This window comes from Myxine glutinosa, chromosome 1 (assembly GCF_964187855.1).
Source record: "Myxine glutinosa chromosome 1, kmMyxGlut1.1, whole genome shotgun sequence".
NCBI classification, from domain to species: domain Eukaryota; kingdom Metazoa; phylum Chordata; class Myxini; order Myxiniformes; family Myxinidae; genus Myxine; species Myxine glutinosa.
In genome coordinates this window covers 192,264,526-192,282,269 of record NC_136261.1, presented here as the reverse complement: position 1 = coordinate 192,282,269, position 17,744 = coordinate 192,264,526, and positions in this window count along the sequence as shown.

Here is a 17,744-nt window from a genome sequence, read left to right as displayed (position 1 = left end):
ACATTTCCAGTTTTTTTCCTTCATCAGAGTTTGTTTATGTATCCATATTGTCCACCCCACCTCATTCTTATCTGCATTCCTATCCGCATTCCCTTTTTGCCTGTCTTTGTTTATTTTCTCCCTCGGCTCTGCTGTTTATGTTTTCTCCTTCTCTTTCTGCTATCCACAACGTGGTTATTTTTTTTTTGTTAGCTCACCTGTAACGAAGTTCAGGGGAGCTTATGCGATGGTCCGTTGTCCGTCCATCCGTCTGTAAGCACTTGCAAATTTTTCTCCAAAGCTGCTGAGAGAATTGTGACCAAACTTTGCTCAAATGATATTTGTTATGTTGTGGTTAAAGTTTGTTCACAGCATTAAAAAAATCGGGATCTAAGGGGGTTTACCGGAAAGTCGATCCGGATTTGAACACCCCCCCACCCCCCCCCCCCCCCCCCCTCAAATAGATACTTGCTCTCTTTTCAGAAACTACACACACGATTCCGATGAAACTTCGCCACAACCTCCATCACCCGTGACGTACCGAAGTTTGTTCACGGCACTAAGAAAATCGAAGTCTAAGAGGGTCTATGGTGGGGGTGGGGGGAGGGGAAGTCAAAGTGGGTAAAGGTTTGACCCCCCCCCTCCACCCCCCCCCCCCCCCCCACCCCAAAAATAGATATTTCATTTCTTCTCTGAAACTACACATACAATTCCGAATTAAACGACCACAACGTTCCGTTCATCACCCATGATGTACCAACGTTTGTTCCCGGCATTTAAAAAAAATCGGGGTCTAAGGTGGTCTATGGGAGGGGGGAGGGATGGTTGCCCCCCAAAATAGGTATTTGCTTTCTTCTCCAAAACTACACACACAATTTTGATGAAACTTCACCACAACCTTCAACACCCGTGATGTACCTAAGTTTGTTCACGACATAAAAAAAAAATCGGGCCCGAAGGTTCCTGTCTGTTTTGTCAACAAAAAGATGGACACGTCCATGAGTTCCGAACTCTTGGAGCTGATAATAACCCTTAGGTAAATGGCCAGTGATCTGTGTATATCACTTGCTAGGTTGTAAGGGTCTGTTTGCACTTTATCTTATTGCACTTGATGCCAAACACCACCTTGAGTGCTTGACAATTCTTTCAAATCGCCACCGATCGCTTGTCCCACAAAGCAAACACAAAAACTCTGACAGCAGTGGAGAGAGAGAGAGAGAGAGAGCTCCAGGCAAGAGCATTGTGGAGCTCATTGCCCATGTTGCGAATCATGTGTGAGATGGAGTCCTCTGCTTTAAATCTTCACAATTGCATGAGCTGTGTGAGAACTGTCTACGTGACCTTGGCTTTGAGAAGGAAATCAAACAAGGTTCGTTTTAAAGAAGTTTTTGAATAATTTCCAAGCCATTGGTGCAGAGTTTGTGCAAAGCCTGGTGTTTGCTTAGCGGTTAGGGTGCCGGCTTGGGATCCTGGGTTAGAATCCCGGTCGATCGCTGAATGAACGCCAGGGGGGTTTACTCAGCCTGTCATCATCCTTCAGAGGTCGGCAAATTGAGTACCAGCTCACTGGTAATTCCCTGCGTGTCGCAAGAGGAGACTAACAGGGTTGGCGGCAGGAAGGGCATCCGGCCATAAAACATTACTTCAAAAAACGGGACCACTGTGCCCAAAAAAGGCCAACCCCTGCTCTGCAGGGAGAAATGGCCTCTAAACGTGGTTCTTTCTTTATTCTATTGGTGCAGAGTGATGGCAAAAATAAAACACTTGTTTTTGAGGAGGGAATGCAACAGATGCTGTAGCAGGGCATGGAATTCAACGATAAATGGGATGCACTAATTCTTGCTAAGGCAGCCAAGATGGAGCGCAAAGATATTTTCAAGTTTAATGGGTTTCACTTCAATGGGGCATTCCTGGATGGATGGCAGCAGGAGTTGGTTGCCCACTAATCTTAATTCTTTGGCGTTTAAGTTGTTGAACGGAACTGACCTGAAAGATCAGGATTCAAAAGACTCACAGTCAAGCCTCACCATTTCCCAGATCATACATTTTAATTGTAGGAAATGAGTTTCAACTGCAACAAAGTCTCGCAATTTCCTGAACATGGAACCCCCTTTGCCTTTGTACATTGAAATTAAGGTTCTCACGGAGATAAGGTCAAATAAGTTGATTCGACAACTGCAAACTTTGTGTCTGAGCATAAGCTATTATTGGGTTCTTGAACCTGAAAGTCAGCTGGCTACCGATGTCTGTGAGCACTTTAAAAAGAAAGAACGTGTAGTTCCAGCTCGGTTACGACGTTGGCTTATTTTCACTGTGGGAGCACTTGACAACTTGGATCACAACGCTTCAAGCTCATTTCATGGTACAAGCATCAGTCTATTTCAATTTCACACTATGTCCAATATGGGAGAGAAGCAGGATGACCTCTCCTGACTCATAAATCCCACCAATTGCTTGACGAGTACACCACTATACCAGCTGTTGCCTTCAAGATAGCCAAAGTATCTGTTCCTCAACCTCATACTAATTCAACAACGAGGGATAGCTGGCAGGAGCACAACCGAAAGAGAAGAGGTGTCTAAGTGTCTATGAAGGATACTACATGCTACCAATCGGATGGAGATAGAAGAACCTGAAAGTGACGATGCGGTAGCCTGGTCAGCCAACTACACTTCTGCCAAAACCCTACAAATTTTTTTTTGCTCAGTCATTATTTATAGATCTAACCAATGAAATTTTTTTTTTCATTTTTTTTTTTTTTTTTAATTCATCACATGAAATGTGATGATTGTTTTTGCTTCTGAGTTATAAAAAATGGCTATAAAGGAGAGATCCTTTGTCTAAATATATATTTTAAAATGTAAGAATTCATATGTAAGAATATATGATTTCCATATGTAAGAATTCTATTCATATGACAATTTTGTAATTAATAATTTTTTGGGGTAATGTCAATCAATTTCTTTAGCCATATTGTTTTCTACATACACCATTTTCGTAATCTTCCGAATTTTTATTTAATTACTTGATGTATAAGGTACTACACTTTGCCATCACAGATGTGGTTTTGCAATTTTGTAAATCATCGATTTTGTTGTTGTTGGAATATTCCAACATTACATACAGTACTAAAGAAATAATCCTGAAAAAACTTCATAGAAGAGTTCATCGAAAAGACATGGGAAGGGTCTTTTGAACTCTTGCTTTGGGTTTCCGAAAATGTCGATTTCCTATGAGCTGCGATTTTATCTGAATCTCGATATTCCCCAAATGAGTGTGAGTGGCAAATTATTTAATTGCTCATTATGACGTAAAATGGCGTATTATTTTGTCGAAGTACTGCTAAAGGGAGTGTTTTTGAAAGTGCCAAAAGGCGATTTATATTCTAAAGCATTCAAGTATATAATTGTATTTAAATTTAAAAAACTTTTTTTCGGAAGTTTACCGCCGTTGATGCACCATCTTTTGCACCACTTTAACCCATTGAATTATTCAATCGTGCCTGTTGTTTGTGTCCTTTATGATGTCCGTTAAAACAGGGAGTTTCCTGTTTGTAATGTTTTTTTTAGTTCACCTGGAACGACGTTCAGGGGAGCTAATGCGATGGCGCGTCAGTCCGTCTGTCCATCCGTAAACACTTGAAACTTCTTCTCCGAAACCGCTGATGGGAGATTGCGACCAAATTTGGCACAAATGATATTTGTTGTGTTGTGACTAAAGTTTGTTCACGGCATTTTAAAAATCGGGGTCTAAGGGGATTAACGGGGTCAAAGTGGATCCGGGTTTGACCCCCCCCCCCCCCCTCCCACCCCCCGCCTCCCCCCCAAAAATAGTAATTTGCTTTTTCCTCGGAAACTACAAACACTATTTCGATGAAACTTGACCACAATCTTCAACACCCATGATGTACCGAAGTTTGTTCACGGCATTAAAGAAAATCGGGCCTGAAGGGGTTCTATGGGGGGATTTCCCCCCACACCTCACAAAAACGTATTTGCTTTCTTCTCAGAAACTACACACACAATTTTGATGAAACAACCACAACCTTCATCACCCGTGATGTATCAAAGTTTGTTCACGATATATAAAAAAAAAATCAGGCCTGAATGGGAGGTGCCCCCAAAAATAGGTATTTTTTGTTTGTTTGCTTAAATCTTGTGATTATGTTAATAATTATGATTGTACATGCTGCCCTATCTTCTTGCAACCATTGAAATTGGTTTGAAATACCTTTAGTCAGTGCAGTATACTGTTTATTCTACCAGGTGAGCGCCAGGGGTATTTCCCCTTTGTTTAATTGTCCCCCGTCGCACCGCGGAGCGAAAGGGGGACTATGGTTTTCCCCTCCATCCGTGTGGCCGTCCGTGCGTGCGTGCGTAAGCGAAGGACCGCATTAGAATTTGGTGTGTGGGTGCAAGGCACGTCAAAATCCAAGATGGCCGCCGCCATGTATGTCTGATGCCATGTATGTCTGAACCTTGTGAGTGGAAAATCTTGAAAAATAAGCGAAGTACCAACTTCTAATCTGGTGTGTGGGTGTATCTAGGCATAAGGAAGAACGCTATTGAAAATTGGGTCGCCACGTCAAAATCCAAGATGGCCGCCTCCATGTATGTCTGAACCTTGTCAGCGAAATATCATATCATAGCATGTTTTCTGCATCTTCCACTTTGTCAACTCACATCACTTCCCCGACGGGGGACCTAGGCGTAACGCTTGTTTTGTTTGACTGCCAGACAGGCAGACAAATAAAATAATTACCTTACTCTGTGCGCATGCACAATCAGGATGACAATCTGCACAATTTGCCAAATTCAGAAGTAGTCAGGGGGCATAATCTCAAAATCCACCCTGATTGTTCAAATCGTTCCACAAGCACCATTTTTGGACCAGAGGGAGATATGACCATAAGCTACCAATTTTTCGAGGGGGCCAAGCTGGGCTTCCCTCTGTGGCGGCCATATTGGACAAATCCAATATGGCCACCATCAAAAGTAAGGCGTTCCAAAAACTAGAGAACCAAAAGTAGTAGAACCATAAATAACACCACTTTGTATGGGGTTTTCGAGAATGAGGAATCCATTTCTGGTGTTATTTTGCCGATTCGAGACGAAGATCATATGATAAAGTCACAGTTAAGGTAAATTATGGACCAAAAATCAGGGTATTTTGAACCAGCAAATTATTGCCAGGAATCCGGTATTGATCACTTAGGCTAGGTAATGTTTGGCGAAGCATATGTAAATATATGTATATGTTATCCTGCCAATGATTCAAATGATTTTAATATTTGTATTAAAATGTTTGGACTCAATACTAAAAGACGAATGAAATAGTCATATTATGAATATCACCATTTTTTAAGGAACCTCTCATTTGGTACAACTGGGAATGTAATCCAATTCAGATGCACAAACAAAACTTTATTCAAGAAACAGCAATGACAATATGTGTACATCGAATGCTAAAAAATAATATTAACCATTGTTTGGAAACGAAATCTGCAATAAGAAGAATATTATGGTATTTTTTATTTATTCACTTTTTTTATTTTATTTATTCATTATTTATTCACGCCAAGGACGGGGTCTGACCGGCATTGATGAAGTCTGTATTTTTCTTGACTATCTCCATCGTATGTTTCATCATAGTTTGCGAGGCAGCTTTATCAGGAAATAAAGGGAGGATACCGATCTCTGCCTGGGGCTTGATGGATTCATCAGATCTGACTTGTGAGTTGAATCCTGTCCACGTGATCACATCACCTTTCTCCACCTCTCCCTTCTGCAACACTTCTGCCACATGCGATACCCATGACTCATCTTTGACTTCAGCACTGGGGATTAGACTGTTAGTGTGTTGGTCGGGCCTTTCCCTCACCATTTCTGGGCACAAAATAGTCGTCACTCTGTGTTTCGACAGGAGGAACAATCACATAGCTATCAGGTAACTTGGGTTTTCACTTGGTATTGTAATCAAGTGTGATTGCTGGTCGACGAACACCAGAGTTCTCCTTTGAGAGGCGGTTAGTTGCAGTGATACAACTGATACATGTTCCATGGAAATCGCCACGTGACAAGTTGCCTGTCTTGTTGCTGTCCAGGTTATCTACATCATGTGTGGTGAAGACAGAAAGTCGTAGATTCGTTGGTAGAACCACCCCGTCTTCAGCATGCCGCTTGCAGACTGCACGAGCCACCTGTACTTTGACTTCCATCACACGGTCATATGAGACAGACAGCCCAAGGTGATGGGAATTCTCTATTTGGTGCTTGAGCCTGGCGTCTCCATGCAGTTTGATACCATGGTAGAGTGGAATTGGTGTTTCACGATCCTTACTGTCGCGGATTAAGGTGTTGTCTGAGGAAGATGCATACTTGACAGTGTTAAATATCAGAAGTTGGGAAAGAGTGCAAGCAATCTTTGCTCTAGTACCCAGTGTCGCATCGCTGCCAGATTGAACCCGGCTAGATTGATCTATGTTGGCCTTTGTACCCTGAAGAACAACATTCATGAAACTCAACACCGTTTCTTCTACAGGTGAACTGAGGCAATGGGATGAGAAGGAACCATTGAATGGCTCTTGTTTCACAAGGATTCGCTTTCTTAGTGCCAGAGCGGCCCGGATCAATAAGAGAGCTTCATCTTGGTCGATCTGTGAGGAATGATAGGTTTGAGCTAGCTCGGCTCCCACCTTCCTCTTGTGGCTAATGAAGACATCCCTCCCTTGAGCGAACTCCGACCACTCAGGAAGATGATCTTTGAATCTAGTAGCATGCGGCTCTCTACCCGAACAGGGACACCCTTTGCCTGACATGATTGTCTTGTATAAGTCTCGTAATGCAGACAACTTGAACACTTCAGTACGAGAATCATCAACATATGTGATCAACTGGGCCATGACCATGGAATCGAAAGGGCTAGCAGCAGGTCCATCTGATGAAGATTGGCGCTCCACTGCACGAGCTTTGTCACGAAGCCACCAGTAACATTGGACGTGATAATAAGCGTCCATTGCATGAATATCAGAACATGCAGTCAAGCGAGAATATAACTGCCAGTTTTTAGTTGTTGTGCCCAGTCCTTCAGGTGTTCATCAGCATTATCGGTTGACACTTTGCGCAAGTCATTCTGATCCTGACCCTCGCAAACTATACAATGCAATGTTTGAGGGCAAGGGCCAAAACTGGACTTGAGTTTCTTTGGACTTGTCCCAGTTGCCTCTTCTATCTGCTTATCCAACTTGTCACGTACACATTTGACCCTATAGCTATTACACGAACTCCTACAAGACTTATGGTACACTGCTCCATGTGAGTGAAGGGTTGCTGCAATTCCTGAGCCATCATTTAGCCGACTTATCTTTACTGGAAGGCAGAGCATTGAGCTGTACGAAATCATTCAGATCTCTCTCAAGTGTTGACAATCCCTGTTCTGTTGGATTCACAAATACTTCATTTTTTTTCGAATAGCAAAGGCAGCAGAGTGTCCAATCAGTTTCATTTGTGGCAGTGGAAGACATGTTGATAGTAGTATTACTTTAGGAAAATCACAACTTTATCCACGGTTCTGCAGTGCTTTAATGTGAAGATGAAGATGAAGTTTCCGCAACAGAAACTATCTCCAGATATGCCATTTCCTGAAAAGAAAAGGACAACAATCAAAATTATATTTCTTTAATCAATTTAATATACATGTATCAACTTATATGTAATGCTTTGGATTGTTGTCGGCTATCTGGTGATGTCACAATGGTGACTGGAACGGAAAACCTATCGGTCTTGCTTATGTTATGATTAAGGTCCACCTTCTATATCTGGAATGTCAACCTACACACGAAGAAACTATCATTAGCAATACATTTTTATGTCATCTTATATACATGTATATTACTGCAATGCATTGATAATGATTAAGTTTGGATAACATAGCATGGCACTGTATCCATTGATCCTATATGGACGAAAAACATGTATTTTGGTCAGAAAATGTCCTTAAATGCGACCTTATGACATGATCTTCATCTCGAATCGGCAAAATAACACCAGAAATGGATTCCTCATACTCGAAAACCCCTACAAAGTGGTGTTATTTATGGGTCTACTACTTTTGGTTCTTCAGTTATTGCAATGCCTTACTTTCGATGGTGGCCATCTTGGATTTGTCCAATATGGCCACCACAGAGGTAGACCAGCTTGGCTCTCTCGAGAAATGGGTAGGTTATGGTAATATCTCCCTCTGGTCCAAAAATGGTGCTTGTGGAACGATGTGAACAATTATATGATTATGCCCCCTGACTAAAGCAAAGTACTGCTAAACTGGTCGATTTGATCACTTTTAAAGTCGATTTGTACATGATGTTGGCCAAGTGGGCTGGCCTGAAGGTGTGCTTGTTGATGAAAAGAACATCATCTCCTGTCATATGTAGCAAAAGGCTGCGAGTAGCATAGTTGGCTGGGTGCAGCTGTGCTTCTGATGCAGTGCCTCCTTTACGTTAAAGGAGGATTTTTGTAATTTGTTTAGGGTGCGGGTGATAGCTCGTGTTCTCTTCGCGAAGGACACCATGGGATCGTTAATGTCCACCAACTGTTGGCAGACGGGACGCCAGTTAAACAAGCGTTCCGCCTAGGTCCCCCGTCGTTGAAGTGGAGTTGACAAAGTGGAAGACGCAAGGCGGCCATCTTGGATTTTGACGTGGCGACCCAATTTTCAATAACGTTCTCCCTTATGCGTAGATACACCAACACACCAGATTAGAAGTTAGTAGTTCGTTTATTTTTCAAGATATTTCGCTCACAAGGTTCAGACATACACGGCGGCGGCCATCTTGTATTTTGACATGGCGACCCAATTTTCAATAGCGTTCTTCCTTATGCCTGGATACACCCACACACCAGATTAGACGGTGGTACTTCGCTTATTTTTCAAGATATTCCGCTCACAAGGTTCAGACATACATGGCGGCGGCCATCTTGGATTTTGACGTGGCGACCCAATTTTCAATAGCGTTCTCCCTTATGCGTAGATACACCCACACACCAGATCAGACGTTAGTAGTTCGCTTATTAGTCCCCTACCGGTGTACACCGGAGGGGACTGTAGGTTTGCACGCCGTCCCTCCGTCCGTCAGTCCGTCAGTCCGTCACGCAAAGAGCAGTTTTCCGGACTTTTTTTGTCTAAACGCGTAATGCTAATGATTTCAAGCTTGGCACATCGTTTCCTCATGATAAGTTAGAGGTCAAGTTCGAACTTCACGACGTTTCGATCATTTTTGACTAAGTTATGGCACTTTGAACTTTGGGAATTCTGATAATTCTGATGATCCTTAACTCAGTGCCATTTTAAGTTTTAATTTCCTTTAAGAAAAGATTTTCTCTGCAATAATAGGACCGATTGAGATCAAATTTTCACCATAGGAGGGACTCGGTCTGTAGAATATTTTAATGGTAATTATGACGTCACAGGTCACGTGGTTCGGTCGCCATATTGTTTTTCGCGAAAACATGAAAACCCCTTTTTCTCTGCAACGGCTGAACAGATCGAGGCCAAACTTTGCAGGCAGAATAGCATACCCATGACGAACAAAAAAGTCAACGAGCATGACGTCATGCATCACATGGTTTCAGAGTTATGACGTTTTTAAGCATGAACCTTTAAAACCGAGCTCCTCCCTCATTTTTGATCCAATCAATGGGAAACTTCACAGATTTGTTCAGCATGTCAATCTACTAAAATGGCCTTTTGGAATTTGCGATAGGGCACGTGGTTTGGCAGATATCGTTAATTAAACGAAAATATTTTTAAAATGGATATCTCTTGTTTATTCCAGAGCTCTCCTCAAGCCGCACCGCGCACCCTCAGCCTCGTCTCGCGAACGTCAACAGCGCGACACAGCGTGCGCTTTCGGGAGGGGCGGAGCCAAGCTGAGCAACATATATATATATATATACACATCGATCATTGATCGTGAACCGGAAAATAGAATAAATTACTGATATTTAGCGACTCGAAAGGTTCTTTATCAACAACTTCTTTTCTCGTGCTTCTGCTGACCTGTCTGCAAGGTGTATAAATCGAAGTCCCGAGTGAGAATCACAGGTGAGCCCCGTCCTGAGGTAATTAGCGATTGGGAACGATTCAGAACCTGTGGATAAATAACCCTTGGTAATTTCCTCAACAGTTTTCCGGACGACAGACTGCCGGTGGGGGACATGTATTGCAGCGCAATACTCAGAATACTTGTTTTTCAAGATATTCCGCTCACAAGGTTCAGATATATATAGTGGCGCCCATCTTGGATTTTGACGAAGCGACCCAATTTTCAATAGCGTTCTTCCTTATGCCTAGGTGCACCCACACACCAAATTAGAATTCGGTCCTTCACGTACGCACGTACGTCCGCACGCACGGACGCACACACGGACGGAGGGGAAACCATAGTCCCCCTTTCGCTCCGCGGTGCGACGGGGGACAACAAACATCTGAGGGACGGTATGCACATTGATGATCGTCCAGCTTGTGAAACACCGGGATGACAAGTTTAGAGTTTGGTCTGGATTCAAACCCAGCTCGACAACTCGGAGGCAAATGTGCGTACGCATATCTCTGGGCCATCCTACCAGCCCAATGAAAAGTTATAGAGGTGGAGTACACTATTGTCGATAATCAACTGCAGCAGTCGATAGCTTTGAGGCACAGACGGTACCTCGTGTTTTCTCGTCTTTTTTTTTTTTTTTTTTTTTTTTTTTTAAACCAAAGAGCACTATTTACCTAAGAGGAGATTTGGTGCTGCTGAAGTAGCCTCTTGATAAATAATATGCGAAGTGGATTGCTACATTGCCTTCAAAAAGGTAATTGTAATGTGGACAGGCTACATCTTGTAATCGTAACGAATCACTTTGTGCCAGGGTTTGCATTAAATGTCTACATGAGTAATAACAGATGTGTTTGCCGGCTTAACATCTACTCTGCATATCTTCATTCACTTGTCCTCGATATATACTCTAAGTTACCATGACGTTGGTTTCCAGTCGGATACTATTTTGTTGTATATTGACTACAGACGATGTTTCTCAGGGAAGTACGTTGCCGTGGGTCTTCTATCAGCTTCTCTTAAGGCCGTTCAAGGTTAACTTGCAATTTTTCTCGAAGATTTGAAAGTAAATTGAAAGTAATGAGACTTTTGTTGTATACAAAATCTAGGCCCATGGAAGAGTGTGATGGAGGATATAAATACTGAAAGATGCAACAAGAAAAGGAATTAATTAACAGGAAAAAAAAAGAGAGAGAGAGTGAGACAGAGAGAGTGAACAGAGAGAGACAGAGAGCAAGCAGAGAGAGAGAGCAAGCAGAGAGAGAGAGAGAGCGAACAGAGAGCAGCAGAGAGAGAGAGAGAGCGAGCAGCAGAGAGAGAACAGAGAGCAGCAGAGAGAGAACAGAGAGCAGCAGAGAGAGAGAGAGCAACACAGAGAGAGAGAGAGCAACACAGAGAGAGAGAGAACAGAGAGCAGCAGAGAGAGAACAGAGAGCAGCAGAGAGAGAACAGAGAGCAGCAGAGAGAGAGCAGCAGAGAGAGAGAGAGAGAGCGAGCAGAGAGAGAGAGCGACAGAGAGAGAGAGAGTACTCGCAAGTAAAAGGAGTGGGGTTTTACCTGTAAACTTGCCTTATTTTTCTCGATATCTCCCAACTACACGCATGGTCTTGTTCCATCAGTGGGATCGATCACTGATGGAATGTCGCTTCAATGTCAAACGCATAGAAATATTTAGGGCAGGTACAGATACCGTGCCTTCAGAACAGTACAGTGCCATCAGAAAGTATTCCCACCCCTTAACTTTTTTCACATTTTGTTGTTTTTGCAGCCTTAATTTAAAATTGATCAAATTGAGATTTTTTGTCACTGATCTACACATAATACCCCATAATGTCAAAGTGGAATTATTTTCTTTTACAAATGTTTATAAATTAGTTTAAAATGAAAAGCTGAAATATCTCAAGTCAATAAGTATTCAACCCCTTTGCTATGACTCTCCAAACAAATTGAGCTCAGGTGCATCCAATTTCCTTCGATCATCTTTAAGATGTCTCTCCAACTTGATTGGAGTCCACCTGTGGCCAATTCAATTGATTGGACATGATTTAGAAAGAAACACACCTTTCGAAATAAGGTCCCACAGTTGACAGTGCATGTCAGAGCAGAAACTACCATGAAGTCCAAGGAACTCTCCGTATAACTCTGAGATAGAATTGTGAGAGGGCATATATCTGGGGAAGGGTATAAAACAATTTCTAGACTCTATTCTAGAGTGTTGAAAGTTCCCAAGAGCACAGTGAACTCCATCATTAGGAAATGGAAATAATCTGGAAATACACAGACTCTTTCCCGAGCTGGCCGTCTGACCAAACTGAGTAACCAGGCAAGAAGGACCTTGGTCAGGGAGGTGACCAAGAACCCAATGACCACTCTGACAGCACTACAGAGTTCCTTGGCTGAGATGGGAGAACCTGTCGGAAGGACAGCTGTCTCTGCAGCACTTCACAAATCTAGGCTTTATGGGAGAGTGGTCAGACGGAAGCCACTCCTGAGAAAAAGGCACTTGGCAGCACACCTCGAGTTTGCAAATGGCACATGAAAGACTGAGAGCATGGGGCAAAAGATTTCGTGGTCTGATGTGATGAACATTGAAGTCTTTGGCCTGAATGCAAAGTGCTACGTCCAGCAGAAACAGAGCACAGCGCATCACCCATCTAAAACCATCACTTCCATGAAGCAGGGTGGTGGCAGCATCATGCTATGGGGATGCTTTTCAGCAGCAAGGACTGGGAGACTTGTAAGGATCGAGGGAACAATGAATGGATCCAAATATAGGCAAATCCTTGAGGAAAACCTGCTTCAGAGTGCAAAAGACCTCAGACTGTGGCAAAGATTTACATTCCAACAGAACAATGACCCCAAGCATACAGCCAAAGCAACACTGGAATGGCTTCAGAACAATAACATGAAAGAAAGCTCGATCATCATCAACCTGGTTGGCTAGCCGCAGTTAACGGACCTTCACTTATGTGGCAAGAATAGGAATAAAAACAGCAAAAAGATGACTCTGGCAACTTGGACTTTTCTGACATTGTTAGATAATGAAGATTCCAAAACGGCCAGAAAGAAGAACCGCAATTGTGACAAACGAACTTGTTCAACATAACATTGATGTGGCTGCTCTCCAAGAATCTAGGTTGGAGGAGCAGGTACAGCTGAGAGAAAAAACACACCATCTTCTGGTCTGGTCGGGCATCTGGTGAAAGAAGGGAAGCAGGTGTAGCTTTTGCTATTAAACATGCTATTGCTGACAAACTTACCTCATTACCAAAGAATCATTCAGACAGAATTGTGTCTGTCAGATTTCCTCTTTCCAAACAACGCTATGTTACATTTCTTAGTGTCTATGCCCCAACAATGTCAAACAGACGAGTCGAAGGAAAAATTCCACTCGATACTTAACACTGTTGTAAGTTAAATTTCTATAGCGGATAAAATCCTCATTCTTGGTGATCTGAATGCTCGGGTTGGTACTGAGTTCAGAAACTATGGACCTGCCTTGGGCAAATTCGGAAAAGGAAGCTGTAATGTAAATGGAGAGCTCTTACTTGGCTTCTGCATTCAACAGCAGCTTTCTATCACAAACACCTACTTCTAGTTCTACCAGCCTGATAATCACTACTATACCTGGAAACACCCAAGATCCAAACACTACCATCTCCTCGATTACATTCTCACACGACATAAAGACATGCAAGATATTCTTAACACAAGAGCCATGTGAGGCCCGGAATGCTCCACAGACAACTTTCTTGTAAAAACTTCCTGTGACATACCTAGAAGATGGACAGCTCCAACTGTACCTAAAAAGCTCGATGTCAAGAAGCTTAAGTCATTGGAGACTCAAATTCAATTACAAACTACAATCACACAAGCTTTAAAAACTATAAAGCCATTAAACGAGAAATCAATAAATTAGATGTGGAATTCCCGCAAACAAAATATTTATGATGTTGCGTATTCCACTCTTGCGCACCACCCTAAGTGCAAAGATGCCGACTGGTTTGATGATAACGATGTATGCATACAAAAGTTATTGCAGCAAAAGCAAAAACTCTACAAAAATTATCTTTCAAATAAAACACCCAAATAAAACACCCTTCGGAGCTTCAAAGCTCGCTATTGGCTATCCATGATTTCCCCGGTATTAACCAAGGGGGAGTCACACGACAATATCCTTACTGTCAATTGCAGGAAAGATTCTTGCCAAACTCCTCCTAGATAGATTGAAAGTCATCTCAGCACGTGTCATCCCTGAAAGTCAATGTGGTTTCCGTGCTGGAAGATCAACAAATGATATGATATTCATTCTTCGACAACTACAGGAAAAAGCCATTGAACCGCATCATCACTTATATGTTGTATTTGTCGACTTTTCAAAAGCATTCGACACTGTGGAAAGGGAACCCCTCTGGAAGATACTCAATATCTATGGCTGTCCAGATCATTTCATAAATATCATGAAAGATTTCCATGATGGGATGATTGGTGGCAGAGTCTCTGTGGCAGGTAATGTCACTGACTCTTTTGGTATATGCCATGGAGTGAAACAGGGTTGTGTGTTAGCACCCACTCTGTTTACCTTGTTCCTAACTGGAGTCCTTACCAGCATGTCACAAAATCTCAGTACTGGAATTTATATCCGTACCAGAAGTACTGGAAAACGAATCAACCTCGCCAGACTGTGTGCCAACACCAAAGTGCGAGTAGAATGCATTAGAGAACTTCCGTTTGCTGACGATTCAGCCCTGTTTGTCCATTCACTTAGGTCTTAAGGATATCCAAGAAATCACCAATCGTTTTGCAACTGCAGCAAAACAATTTGGACTCCAAATTAACACCAGCAAAACTGAACTTCTCTTTCAGTCAACCGATAGACAACATTGACACGAATATTCAACCCAAAGTACTCGTCAATGGAGAAGCCCTTAGATGTGCTAACATCTATACATTACATATCTTGGGAGTGCAGTAACACATGACAACTCACCGGATGCCAAAGTTGCACACCGCATGCAGGCAGCATCAAAAGCTTTCGGAAGCCTGACCAAACGTCTCTGGTCCCAGCATGGCATCCAAACTACAACCAAGATCAAGGTCTATCGTGCTGTGGTGAAGACTGCACTTCTGTACTCAGTGGAAGCTATGACTCTCTTCAGGAGTCACATTAAGAAACTCACAAGCTTGCAATTAAGACTTCTGCGGCAGCTTTTGAGAATCAAATGGCAAGACCGAGTCCCCAATACCACAGTCCAACGGAGAGCTGGTATTGGGATACCCAGTGTTGAGGCATTAATTACCTCTGCCCAATTTAGATGGACAGGTCACGTCATTCGTATGCCAAGCATCAGCTCCCAAAAAATTTACTTTATGGTGAGCTGAAGGAGGGCAAACGTGTACCTGGAGGACAAAACCCACATTACAAAGACGTTGTGAAGAGACATCTGAAGAAAGCAAACATTAACATTGGGAACTGGGAAGAACTTGCCAGAGATTTTTTTTAAAAACAGTGGAGAACTGTTGTCTACGACTCGGTTAAGATGGTTGAGCAAAAACGAGAGGATGAATATCAACGCCGTCATCTCCAGCGGCACAAAGTCGGCAATAAAAACCAACCAATAAATTTATTTTGCCCTCATTGCAACAGAGGATTTTTATCCAATGCTGGTCTCGCTTCCCATCGTCGTGCAGACAAGTGCTGACCCATATGCCTTCACGGTCATCGTCGTTAGTGACGGACAGCTGAAGAAGGGTGTTTGCAGGAGTCATTACATTAGATTTCCAGTTGAGCATGTTCATCATCAATTTACATTAGATTTTCAGTTGAGCATGTTCATCATCAATTAGCGAAACACAGACAATTTTAAAACTTCGATACCACTTCAACTTGCTCCTGTGGGGTGCGTATATTTACTTCTTCGTTAATGTGCAGCAGATGCCTGCGGATAGCATTTACTGGGGGTGCAGCTGTGTCGCTGAAGCAGTGCCACCTACAGGTTGGAGCATGGATTAGTAATGTGGCCATAATCAACACCATGGGATCTTTAACGTCCACCAAATAATGCCGGGAGAGGGGACGCCATCTTTTAATGTCCATCCGAGAGTCGACAAACGCATTTATGAATCACTCTGCCTGTGAAACACTGGCATGACGTTTTATAGCTGGGTCGGGATTCAAACCCAGGCTTGGAGGTGAGTTTGCGTACATGTAGGCCATCCTGCTAGCAGCTAGCCACACATATACCAAACTATGCGGTTGATCTTATCCTTCATTGGAAATTTCATTCAACATTGCTGTCCTTAACACAGTACACACAATTCATCGCCATCTTGGAATTACACAGAATAACAAGTGCAGCTGCAACCCCATTTCACCCAGGAATTGTCAGACCTTGCCTCTACATCTCCATCTGTCACTCTTCTACAATTATCTAGAACAAGAAGATGAGGGCATATCTGTGAACCAAAAAAATTTCTATAAACACATACAGTACTGTTACGTTTATGGGGAGTAGGCAATGAAATACCTTAGTCCAGGTAGAATTGTATTGGTAGTGTGCTCCAAATGTCACGATGAAGATGAAGATCAATGGAATACTGTTCCCCCCTCTGGGCTGGTGCTCCTGCCTCACACCTAGCTCGGCTTCACGCTGTTGAAACCAAAGCTTTCAGAATCATTGGAATCTCCTGTGATGAAGTTAACTCCGAGGGCCTTTCACTCACTCACCACAGGCAGGTTGGTGGTCTTTCCGTCTTCTACCGACTCCTCTCCGGCCTTGCTCCCCCAGCTCTCTCTGTGCTCTGTCCCCCCAATATTCTTTCAGGTCGCACAATATCTGCCTGCAACCCTCTTATGGTTAAACTGCCAAAATCTAGGCTCTCTGCTCACCTTCACTCTTTCATTCCCCTTTTCTCCCGCCTCTGGAACAAACTCCCCCACTCCCTTCAATCCCACGCCTCCCTCCAGGTCTTTAAAACAGCTGTTCACCACCATCTCTTATCTTCCCCCATCCAAAACCTTGATCTTTTCTACCCCCGCTAATTCACCCCAGATACACTTTTTCTTCTTTTTAAAAAAAATTCCAACTTCTTTCCCGGAAGTCCTTGCAGTGTTCATATGTTTTATACCTCTCCCACCTCCCCCCAAGCCCTCCCCCTCCCACATTTCTCCCGATGTCCCTGCTCTCAAATGTTGTGTTTGTGTCCTTCCCCCTCTCTCCCCATCTTGTCTACCGCTTCCCTTATTTTTTGTGTTTTATGTGTCGGTTTGACTTTTTGTGTGATTAATGTTAGCTCTTTCACGAGCCTTGATGTTGTATACAAAAAAAAAAAAAAAAAAGATCCCCCCATGTACCATAAGTATGGATCCGTTTCGACCGGATGCCATGTAAGTGTATCTTTTTGACCATGACGAGGGGTGGGGCTATGTTAATTAGTTAGAGATTAATGGTAAATTCCCTGTATGTAAAGTGCCTTTGTAACCACTCAGCCAAGCCAAGCAATTGTGCATTAAAACATTAAATAAAATTACTGGAACAGGACATTGAACAATAACACTGGTGCCGCCACCTGCCACATCGCAACATCCAGCCGGCAAATGGCCATGAGGCCACGCCCCGAAGAACGATTGGTTAGGTCTGCTGATAGGGTCTGCAGCACTCTCTGATAGGGG